General features: G+C 39.6%; 1 non-coding gene across 1 annotated transcript; it reads left to right on the top strand.

The window, feature by feature from the left end:
• Nucleotides 1-233: 233 nt before the first annotated feature.
• Nucleotides 234-339, top strand: LOC133255568 (U6 spliceosomal RNA). The gene has a single exon (XR_009738980.1). It is a non-coding gene; the product is annotated as a U6 spliceosomal RNA (small nuclear RNA).
• Nucleotides 340-11,207: the final 10,868 nt, after the last annotated feature.

Raw genomic sequence — 11,207 nt, 5'->3', positions numbered from 1 at the left:
GGGTTTTTAGGCACTTTCTTTGACAGTGAGGGGCTATTTGATTTAAAAGAGTTCTTATTGGTTTTTTAGGAGGATGTCTAGGAAGGGGTTGATGTTCAAAGGTTCAACAGTCGATCTTTACACCAGAGATTTCCTTTCCTCTCATTTGTGGCTTACATCTCTTCAATTTAGGGAAAGAAATTCTTGGTAATGAAGGTAAGTAATTCATCACCTTGGATTAGAACTTTAAAGAGGTGCTCGCTTCGGCAGCACATATACTAAAATTGGAACGATACAGAGAAGATTAGCATGGCCCCGCTCAAGGATGACATGTAAATTCGTGAAGCGTTCCATATTTTTAATTGATATCTATAGGATATTTCATCCCAAAACAATGAATTTCACCTTTTTCTCAAGCGCACATGGAACCTTCTCCAGGATAGATCACATCCTGGGCCATAAAGCTAGTCTTGGTAAATTCAAAAAAATAGAAATCATTCCAAGCATCTTTTCTGACCACAATGCAGTAAGATTAGATCTCAATTACAGGAGAAAAACTATTAAAAATTCCAACATATGGAGGCTGAACAACACGCTGCTGAATAACCAACAAATCACAGAAGAAATCAAAAAAGAAATCAAAATTTGCATAGAAACGAATGAAAATGAAAACACAACAACCCAAAACCTGTGGGACACTGTAAAAGCAGTGCTAAGGGGAAAGTTCATAGCAATACAGGCATACCTCAAGAAACAAGAAAAAAGTCAAATAAATAACCTAACTCTACACCTAAAGCAACTAGAAAAGGAAGAAATGAAGAACCCCAGGGTTAGTAGAAGGAAAGAAATCTTAAAAATTAGAGCAGAAATAAATGCAAAAGAAACAAAGGAGACCATAGCAAAAATCAACAAAACCAAAAGCTGGTTCTTTGAAAGGATGAATAAAATTGACAAACCATTAGCCAGACTCATCAAGAAACAAAGGGAGAAAAATCAAATCAATAAAATTAGAAACGAAAATGGAGAGATCACAACAGACAACACAGAAATACAAAGGATCATAAGAGACTACTATCAACAATTATATGCCAATAAAATGGACAACGTGGAAGAAATGGACAAATTCTTAGAAAAGTACAACTTTCCAAAACTCGACCAGGAAGAAATAGACAATCTTAACAGACCCATCACAAGCATGGAAATTGAAACTGTAATCAAAAATCTTCCAGCAAACAAGAGCCCAGGTCCAGACGGCTTCACAGCTGAATTCTACCAAAAATTTAGAGAAGAGCTAACACCTATCCTGCTCAAACTCTTCCAGAAAATTGCAGAGGAAGGTAAACTTCCAAACTCATTCTATGAGGCCACCATCACCCTAATACCAAAACCTGACAAAGATCCCACAAAAAAAGAAAACTACAGGCCAATATCACTGATGAACATAGATGCAAAAATCCTTAACAAAATTCTAGCAATCAGAATCCAACAACACATTAAAAAGATCATACACCATGACCAAGTGGGCTTTATCCCAAGGATGCAAGGATTCTTCAATATCCGCAAATCAATCAATGTAATACACCACATTAACAAATTGAAAAATAAAAACCATATGATTATCTCAATAGATGCAGAGAAAGCCTTTGACAAAATTCAACACCCATTTATGATAAAAACTCTCCAGAAAGCAGGAATAGAAGGAACATACCTCAACATAATAAAAGCTATATATGACAAACCCACAGCAAACATTATCCTCAATGGTGAAAAATTGAAAGCATTTCCTCTAAAGTCAGGAACAAGACAAGGGTGCCCACTTTCACCATTACTATTCAACATAGTTTTGGAAGTTTTGGCCACAGCAATCAGAGCAGAAAAAGAACTAAAAGGAATCCAAATTGGAAAAGAAGAAGTAAAACTCTCACTATTTGCAGATGACATGATCCTCTACATAGAAAACCCTAAAGACTCCACCAGAAAATTACTAGAACTAATCAATGACTATAGTAAAGTTGCAGGATATAAAATCAACACACAGAAATCCCTTGCATTCCTATACACTAATAATGAGAAAACAGAAAGAGAAATTAAGGAAACAATTCCATTCACCATTGCAACGGAAAGAATAAAATACTTAGGAATATATCTACCTAAAGAAACTAAAGACCTATATATAGAAAACTATAAAACACTGGTGAAAGAAATCAAAGAGGACACTAATAGATGGAGAAATATACCATGTTCATGGATTGGAAGAATCAATATAGTGAAAATGAGTATACTACCCAAAGCAATTTATAGATTCAATGCAATCCCAATCAAGCTACCAACAGTATTCTTCACAGAGCTAGAACAAATAATTTCACAATTTGTATGGAAATACAAAAAACCTTGAATAGCCAAAGCGATCTTGAGAAAGAAGAATGGAACTGGAGGAATCAACCTACCTGACTTCAGGCTCTACTACAAAGCCACAGTTATCAAGACAGTATGGTACTGGCACAAAGACAGAAATATAGATCAATGGAACAAAATAGAAAGCCCAGAGATAAATCCACGCACATATGGACACCTTATCTTTGACAAAGGAGGCAAGAATATACAATGGATTAAAGACAATCTCTTTAACAAGTGGTGCTGGGAAATCTGGTCAACCACTTGTAAAAGAATGAAACTAGAACACTTTCTAACACCATGCACAAAAATAAACTCGAAATGGATTAAAGATCTAAATGTAAGACCAGAAACTATAAAACTCCTAGAGGAGAACATAGGCAAAACACTCTCTGACATACACCACAGCAGGATCCTCTATGACCCACCTCCCAGAATATTGGAAATAAAAGCAAAAATAAACAAATGGGACCTAATTAACCTTAAAAGCTTCTGCACATCAAAGGAAACTATTAGCAAGGTGAAAAGACAGCCTTCAGAATGGGAGAAAATAATAGCAAATGAAGCAACTGACAAACAACTAATCTCAAAAATATACAAGCAACTCCTACAGCTCAACTCCAGAAAAATAAATGACCCAATCAAAAAATGGGCCAAAGAACTAAACAGACATTTCTCCAAAGAAGACATACAGATGGCTAACAAACACATGAAAAGATGCTCAACATCACTCATTATCAGAGAAATGCAAATCAAAACCACTATGAGGTACCATTTCACACCAGTCAGAATGGCTGCGATCCAAAAGTCTACAAATAATAAATGCTGGAGAGGGTGTGGAGAAAAGGGAACCCTCTTACACTGTTGGTGGGAATGCAAACTAGTACAGCCACTATGGAGAACAGTGTGGAGATTCCTTAAAAAACTGGAAATAGAACTGCCTTATGATCCAGCAATCCCACTGCTGGGCATACACACTGAGGAAACCAGAAGGGAAAGAGACACGTGTACCCCAATGTTCATCGCAGCACTGTTTATAATAGCCAGGACATGGAAGCAACCCAGATGTCCATCAGCAGATGAATGGATAAGAAAGCTGTGGTACATATACACAATGGAGTATTACTCAGCCATTAAAAAGAATACATTTGAATCAGTTCTAATGAGGTGGATGAAACTGGAGCCTATTATACAGAGTGAAGTAAGCCAGAAGGAAAAACACCAATACAGTATACTAACGCATATATATGGAATTTAGAAAGATGGTAACAATAACCCTGTGTACGAGACAGCAAAAGAGACACTGATGTATAGAACAGTCTTATGGACTCTGTGGGAGAGGGAGAGGGTGGGGAGATTTGGGAGAATGGCATTGAAACATGTAAAATATCATGTATGAAATGAGATGCCAGTCCAGGTTCGATGCATGATACTAGATGCTTGGGGCTAGTGCATTGGGATGACCCAGAGGGATGGTATGGGGAGGGAGGAGGGAGGAGGGTTCAGGATGGGGAACACATGTATACCTGTGGTGGATTCATTTTGATATTTGGCAAAACTAATACAATTATGTAAAGTTTAAAAATAAAATAAAATTAAAAAAAAAAAAGAACTTTAAAGAGGTACCAACACCACTGTACCCTTTGCCAAAGGGGCTAAGGAAGTCAGACTCCCATGAGACAACATACAAAAGACAAGCAACTCAAAAGAAAAGTGGCCAAAGGCTAAGAACAGGCCGGAAGAAGAACCTGAACAGTCAACAGACAGCAAAAAGAGGCTCGATTCCATCAGCAATCAGGGAAATGAAAAGTAAAATGAAAATTAGATGCTGTTTCTTGCCTACTGGGCTGGCAAATTCAAGTGTAATAATATCAATATTAGGTAAGTGAGCACACAAACTGATAGCTGTAAACTGGTATATAATGGTACAGCACTTATGGGCAGTTTCCTACTCTCTACTAAAGTTTGAAAGTGCATATCCCATGACCCGGTAGTTACACTTGCTGGTGTTCACTGCAGAAAAACACTCACGTGGCTCTGATTAGACAGGGCTCACCGTCTCTATTTGTAGCAATGAAACAGTGAAACCAACCTAAAGGTCCATTTAGCAGGAAATAGCTAAGAACTATGACATATCCATAATATTCGAGATTATGCCACAGTTAAAAGGCATTAGGTACTGATATTGTTAGGTGCTGATATTCGGAGAAGGCAATGGCACCCCACTCCAGTACTCTTGCCTAGAAAATCCATGGACGGAGGAGCCCGGTAGGCTGCAGTTCATGGCGTCACTAAGAGTCAGACAAGACTGAGCGACTTCACTTTCACTTTTTACTTTCATGCATTGGAGAAGGAAATGGCAACCCACTCCAGTATTCTTGCCTGGAGAATCCCAGGGACAGAGGAGCCTAATGGGCTGCCGTCTATGGGGTCGCACAGAGTTGGACACGACTGAAGCGACTTAGCAGCAGCAGGTACTGATATTAGAAGTCTCTTAATCATATTGTTAAAGGAAGAAAACCAAGTTTCAAGATGTATACAGTATGATATCATTTATGTTAAAAACATACAACAAAGTATTATATATAAATATATATAATCTACAGTGTGTTAAAAAGCAGAGACATCAGTTTGCTGACAAAGGTCTGTATAGTCAAAGCTATGGTTTTTCCAGTGGTCATGTATGGATGTGAGAGCTGGACCATAAGGAAGGCTGAGTACTGAAGAATTGATGCTTTTGAACTGTGGTGCTGGAGAAGACTCTTGAGAGTCCCTTGGACAGCAAGCAGATAGTCAATCCTAAAAGAAATCAACCCTGAACATTCATTGGAAGGACTGATGCTGAAGCTGAAGCTCCAGTACTTTGGCCACCTGATGTGAAGAGCTGACTCATTGGAAAAGACCCTGATGCTAGGAAAGATTGAAGGCAAAAGGAGAAGGGGGTGGCAGACGAAGAGATAGTTAGATAGCATCATCAACTCAATGGACATGAATTTGAGCAAGCTCCAGGAGATAGTGAAGGACAGGGAAGCCTGGCGCGCTGCAGTCCCTGGGGTCACAGAGTTGGACATAACTCAGCAACTGAACAACAGCATGTGCTATGTTAACTGTATATAGTATATCTAGCATAAGTATCCATAGTATGTATTTTAACAAGTATACTAAAAGAAGTGCATATTTTCCCTTAGCACCAGTACTTTTGATAAATACAAATCACAAACACTGCATATAAGTATCCAAAAGAGAAAGCCTAGAAAAGGGTCTGCAAGGATTCATACCAAATTGCCAACAGTGTGTTACCTCTGCGGAGGGATCTTTGTGCAGAGCTGATGGTCGGAGGGGATTTAAACTTTGCCCTGAATATTTTAAATTTCTTTAGAAAGAGGAATGCATTCTTGAGGTATCAAAAATGGATAAGGAAAAGAAAACATTTCAATGTGGAAAGAACAAAACTATGGACATGAAGGTGAGGGTGACTAGGGCTGAGGAAAGGGGGCTGGGAGAGTTCCACCAGCCTTTTCTCCTCACTCCTCCACAGTGTGAAACAGCTTCTGCTTCTCTGATTTGCAAACTTCTGCTCACTGACACCTCTTGATTCAGAAAAACACAGTTTCAAAGCGATTGGGAGGAGTTCAAGCGTGAGTTGGGAGCCAGCAGTGGGAGCCCAGCCTGAAGATGAGGCTGTTGAACACTTTAGATGTGACCCCAACACTTGGGGAAAGGACTGGAAGACCTTCCAACAGGCAAAATTCAGAGGGAAACTTCCGTTCATCAGGTAGCCTCCTCAGGAGCCAATTATGTTCGGGGGGTTTCCTTCATTTTGATCAAACATCTGAAGTCTTGGTCCTGGCCCTATTTATTAATGTGACTATATCAGAAATACTGATCAGACTAAAAACGCTTTTTTTCTTTTTTTTAATAAGAAAAGCCTCCCAGCCTTCCTTCCTTGGCTGCTCTCATGGAAACTAGGGATTTAATTTGTTCCACTATATTAGCCCTTTCTTCTTCCATGGAGTTTGCTAAAACAGCCTAATGGTTAAGAACTCAGACTCAGAAGCCAGACTGGATTAAAACTGCTCCTCTGATATTTGCCAGCTGTGCAATCTTGGGCAAGCTATTTGACCTCTTTGTGACTCTGTCTCCTTCTCTATAAAATTGGGATGATGATAAAAGTACCTATTGTTATTATAAAGACTGGATGAACAAACGGAAGTAAAATGGTTAGAATAGTGCCCAGTATGTAGTAAGCGCCATATCAGCAGCAGGGATTTTTGTTATCGTTGTTATTTTGAATAAGTGAATCAGTTTCATGATTATCTGTTTGGGCAGGTCTTATGAAGCCACTGTGAAGATTAGTCCAGCTTGGTTCAGATCGACTCCCAGATTTAGGCAAACTGCTTACAATGTTAAGAGTTGAATGAATAACGTGTGATGCAGGTAGTAGGGTGAAAGGTGAAAACACAGGCCTTAAGCAACACTGCTCAGCAAGTATGCACGGTGCCCTCAGGAGGTATGTGCGCTGCTGGGCCTTGGGAATGCAGGCCCCAAAGAAGCTAAGGCGTCAGACATTGGCTCAAACTCTAGTGTGGCGCTGGAAGAGCACAAATGTCTCTTCCTGCCTCTCTGGGAATTCTGAGTGTATGACTTATGGTTTCCAGGTCACTTCTGACTCCAAGCTTTAGTTCCTACTGAACTATTTCATCTGTGGATTGTCTTGTTGCAGACCATGCCACCCCTATCTACACTATGTTGCTCCAGAGCAGGAGAAAAAGACCCTCTCTTGACAACCCTCATAAAACACCACCGGCACAAGCCTGTATGTGTGTAGCAGAACCTTACTAAAGGTTTGAAGTAACGGAGGGGCATCATGTTATGGAGCCCGAGCAAAGAGCCATACATCTTTTAGCTGTTAACCCTCTTCTTAAAAGTACTTTGGGTGATCTCAGTTCAGTTCAGTTCGGTCACTCAGTTGTGTCCGACTCTTTGCGACCCCATGAATCACAGCATGCCAGGCCTCCCTGTCCGGCACCAACTCCCGGAACCTACCCAAACTCAGGTCCATTGAGTCGGTGATGCCATCCATCCAACCATCTCATCCTCTGTCGTCCCCTTCTGCTCCTGCCCTCAATCTTTCCCAGCATCAGGCTCTTTTCAAATGAGTCAGCTCTTCACATCAGGTGGCCAAAGTATTGGAGTTTCAGCTTCAGCATCAGTCCTTCCAATGAACACCCAGGACTGATCTCCTTTAGGATGGACTGGTTGGATCTCCTTGAAGTCCAAGGAACTCTCAAGAGTCTTCTCTAACACCACAGTTCAAAAGCATCAATTCTTCGGTGCTTAGCTTTCTTTATAGTCCAACTCTCACATCCATACATGACCACTGGAAAAACCATAGCCTTGACTAGACGGACCTTTGTTGGCAAAGTAATGTCTCTGCTTTTCAATATGCTGTCTAGGTTGGCCATAACTTTCCTTCCAAGGAGTAAGCATCTTTTAATTTCATGGCTGCCATCACCATCTGTAGTGATTTTGGAGCCCCCAAAAATAAAGTCAACCACTGTTTCCCCATCTATTTGCCATGAAGTGATGGGACTGGATGCCATGATCTTCGTCTTCTGAATGTTGAGCTTTAAGCCAACTTTTTCACTCTCCTCTTTCACTTTCATCAAGAGGCTCTTTAGCTCCTCTTCACTTTCTGCCATAAGGGTGGTGTCATCTGCATATCTGAGGTTATTGATATTTCTCCTGGCAATCTTGATTCCAGCTTGTGCTTCTTCCAGCCCAGCGTTTCTCATGATGTACTCTGCATAGAAGTTAAATAAACAGGGTGACAATATACAGCCTTGACATACTCCTTTTCCTATTTGGAACCAGTCTGTTGTTCCATGTCCAGTTCCAACTGTTGCTTCCTGATCTGGATACAGGTTTCTCAAGAGGCAGGTCAGGTGGTCTGGTATCCCTATCTCTTTCAGAATTTTCCACAGTTTATTGTGATCCACACAGTCAAAGGCTTTGGCATAGTCAATAAAGCAGAAATAGATGTTTTTCTGGAACTCTCTTGCTTTTTCGATGATCCAGTGGATGTTGGCAATTTGATCTCTGGTTCCTCTGCCTTTTCTAAAACCAGCTTGAACATCTGGAAGTTCACAGTTCAGTATTGCTGAAGCCTGGCTTGGAGAATTTTGGGTGACCTCACTCACCACCTATTTCAGTCAAGGTTTCTTGTTGCAAGCAATAACCACAGTAGTTTTGGCTGATTTAAACAGGAAAGGAATCTCAAAAAGGACTGAAGAGTCAAGTTCGAATGCGTCTCTAGGAAGGACACATAGGACCATGCTGGAGAACTGGTACAGTGACGATGCTTCAGACACTACCTCTGGGCCCTGAACAGCATCACAGCTTGCACAGCTGACCACAGTGGACACTGATGCTCTAATTGATGAAGGGCTCACTGCTGCTATTGCCACCCTTCCAGAAAGCATTCTCTGCCGTCTCTGATTGTGGCATCTTTAGTCCCCTAGGATGGATGAATTTCATTGGTCTTCTTCAGGTCACAGGCCCAGGTGCAGCTACAAGAGAGGCTGGAAAAGCAGTCTCTCCCTATAAAGGAGGGATTCTCAGATCGAAGAATGCAGGTTGTTTATGGCAAACATTCTCTATGTCTGTACGTCCCGAATGTTTTGTTTGTGAGCCATCTGGAGACCTTGTCAGTGCAGATTCTGATTCAGTAAGTGTAGGGGCGCCTGAGTTTCCACAGCAGTGCTGCCGGTCTGAGGACCATGCTTTGAGTAGCAAAGCTTTATACCAAAGATTTTCAAATTTAGTTGCATATTAGACTCATTTGAGAACCTTTTTTTTTTTTTAAATACTAATGTCTGGGTGTCATCCTCGCTGACTTAACTGGTCTGAGGGAAGGCCTCGTAATGCAAACTTTTAAAGCTCCAGACGATTGCAGTGACCTCAGATACCAGCTTTCACTGCAGGTTCCAACCGTTTGTCACTTTGCAGGGTTATTTCTTTTTTCCAAAAGCCCAGGTTGCCACTTTTCCAATCTGGCTTGGGTCCCCCTTCAAACTGAATAACTCTTATTTATTATGCAGAACAATTTGACACTCCACCCCCTATTTCCTGAGACCTAACTCTATAAATCCAAAGACTGGATAGAGTTCTCCTAATCTAGGATTTTCCTGTTGCGCTGGGAGAATGTGATCTAAAGTGATCCATGGACAAAATTGTTATGAATGTTAACAGTTCTATATTTTAACATGCATTGCCCCAAAATGTAACTAACACAATAAATATAATTTCATAAATATTTTTATTTAGGACAAGTCAGTACATTTTTAAAAAATAGGTAAATAATGAGATAGAGATTCTGAGCAGATACAACTTAAATTATGAAAATGATTTGCAAATGAATGAGAGTGTTTATACTGCTAATTTTAAGCTTTCTATCCGAAGTCACAGGCTTTGGGAGCACAAAAGAACTGGCAGAAAAATTTTATTGGTCTTTTTTCTTCTCTCTTCCCTATCCGTCTCTGGAGGACAGGAAGCAATACAGATTTATTTCTGAATTTATGTGAATTACACTATCAATCTTAGCACACTGAAGTAGTTACAGTCAATTTTGATCTTAAATCACAATTGTTTTTCTGTATATTACATGGAGATTTTATAAGGTTTTAAGAAAATATGATCAACTTTTGAAAAGTCATGAGCTAAACAAAAATAACCATAAGAATTGCTTATGGAATATGAAAAATAGGTGAAATTCCTTAACCAGTTAATCTTTGACAAGAAAATGGGTGAAATTTTTTAGAATTCTTGAAAGTTAATCTACAATTCCAGAGAGTCCAAAAACTCCTGAGGAGAAATTTTTAAAACTCTTCAGCTTGCCACATCGTTGTGAAATTTCAGAACACCTAAGAAAAACAGCAATTAGATTGACAGCAGAGTTCTCTAGCAACAGAAACCAGAAGATAACAGAATAATATGTTCAGTATTCTGAGGAAAAAAGACAGCGGCTAACCTAGTATTACATATCCAGTAGAATTATCTTCAAGGAACAAGGGCAAAATCAACGAGTTTCAGGTGAAAAACTTGAGTTTGCCACGCATCACACTTATTAAAGGAAATTCTACAGAATTTACTTCAGGCAAAAGGAAAACCACCCAGAAGGAAGATCTGAGATATGCAAAGAAATGGTAATCAAAATATTTTTACACATCCAGATGGGTCTAAAAAAAGAATGATGTCTAATTTACAGAAGGAAAACAGGATAGAACTAAAGTAGGGATTAATAATAGCTTCTAAATTAGTAGGGGTGTGCCAAGTTAAAACATCCTAAGACCTTCGAATTTTTCAAGAGGTGAGTAAAGATATTTAGTGGCTTGAGACTTTAAAACTTTTATAGCTTTGTTAAAAGCTATAAAACAGTAGAAAAATCACCTTACAATATACAAGGTGAATGACTCCAAATAGAGAAAAACACACATGCCCAAGTGCATGCACACACCCCAAAAGACATTTCTTTTGCAAGTTTCTGACATTTTAATCTTCATTGTCTGCCATTCTTATTCATGTTAGATAGTGTAATTTTTCATTCTGAGCTTAACTTTAAAGGGTTCTTTTATCCTGAGAATCCCTTTCACCCTTTTATGGAAGCATACTACAGGCTGGTTTTGTTTTTGCCAGGCATTCCAGTTGCACCTTGTCTGGGAACATTTTGCGGGGAGGAGGCAAAGGTTAAGAGGAATTAATTTGTAGGTTTTGAAATCCCAACACCAGCCCAAGTTCTATAAACTCCAAACTCATGAAATGCAGGCTTAGGATTT

This window comes from Bos javanicus, chromosome 1 (assembly GCF_032452875.1).
Source record: "Bos javanicus breed banteng chromosome 1, ARS-OSU_banteng_1.0, whole genome shotgun sequence".
Lineage (NCBI taxonomy): Eukaryota > Metazoa > Chordata > Mammalia > Artiodactyla > Bovidae > Bos > Bos javanicus.
Note: the sequence above shows the minus strand (reverse complement) of the source record. Positions and strands in the feature narration are given on the sequence as shown.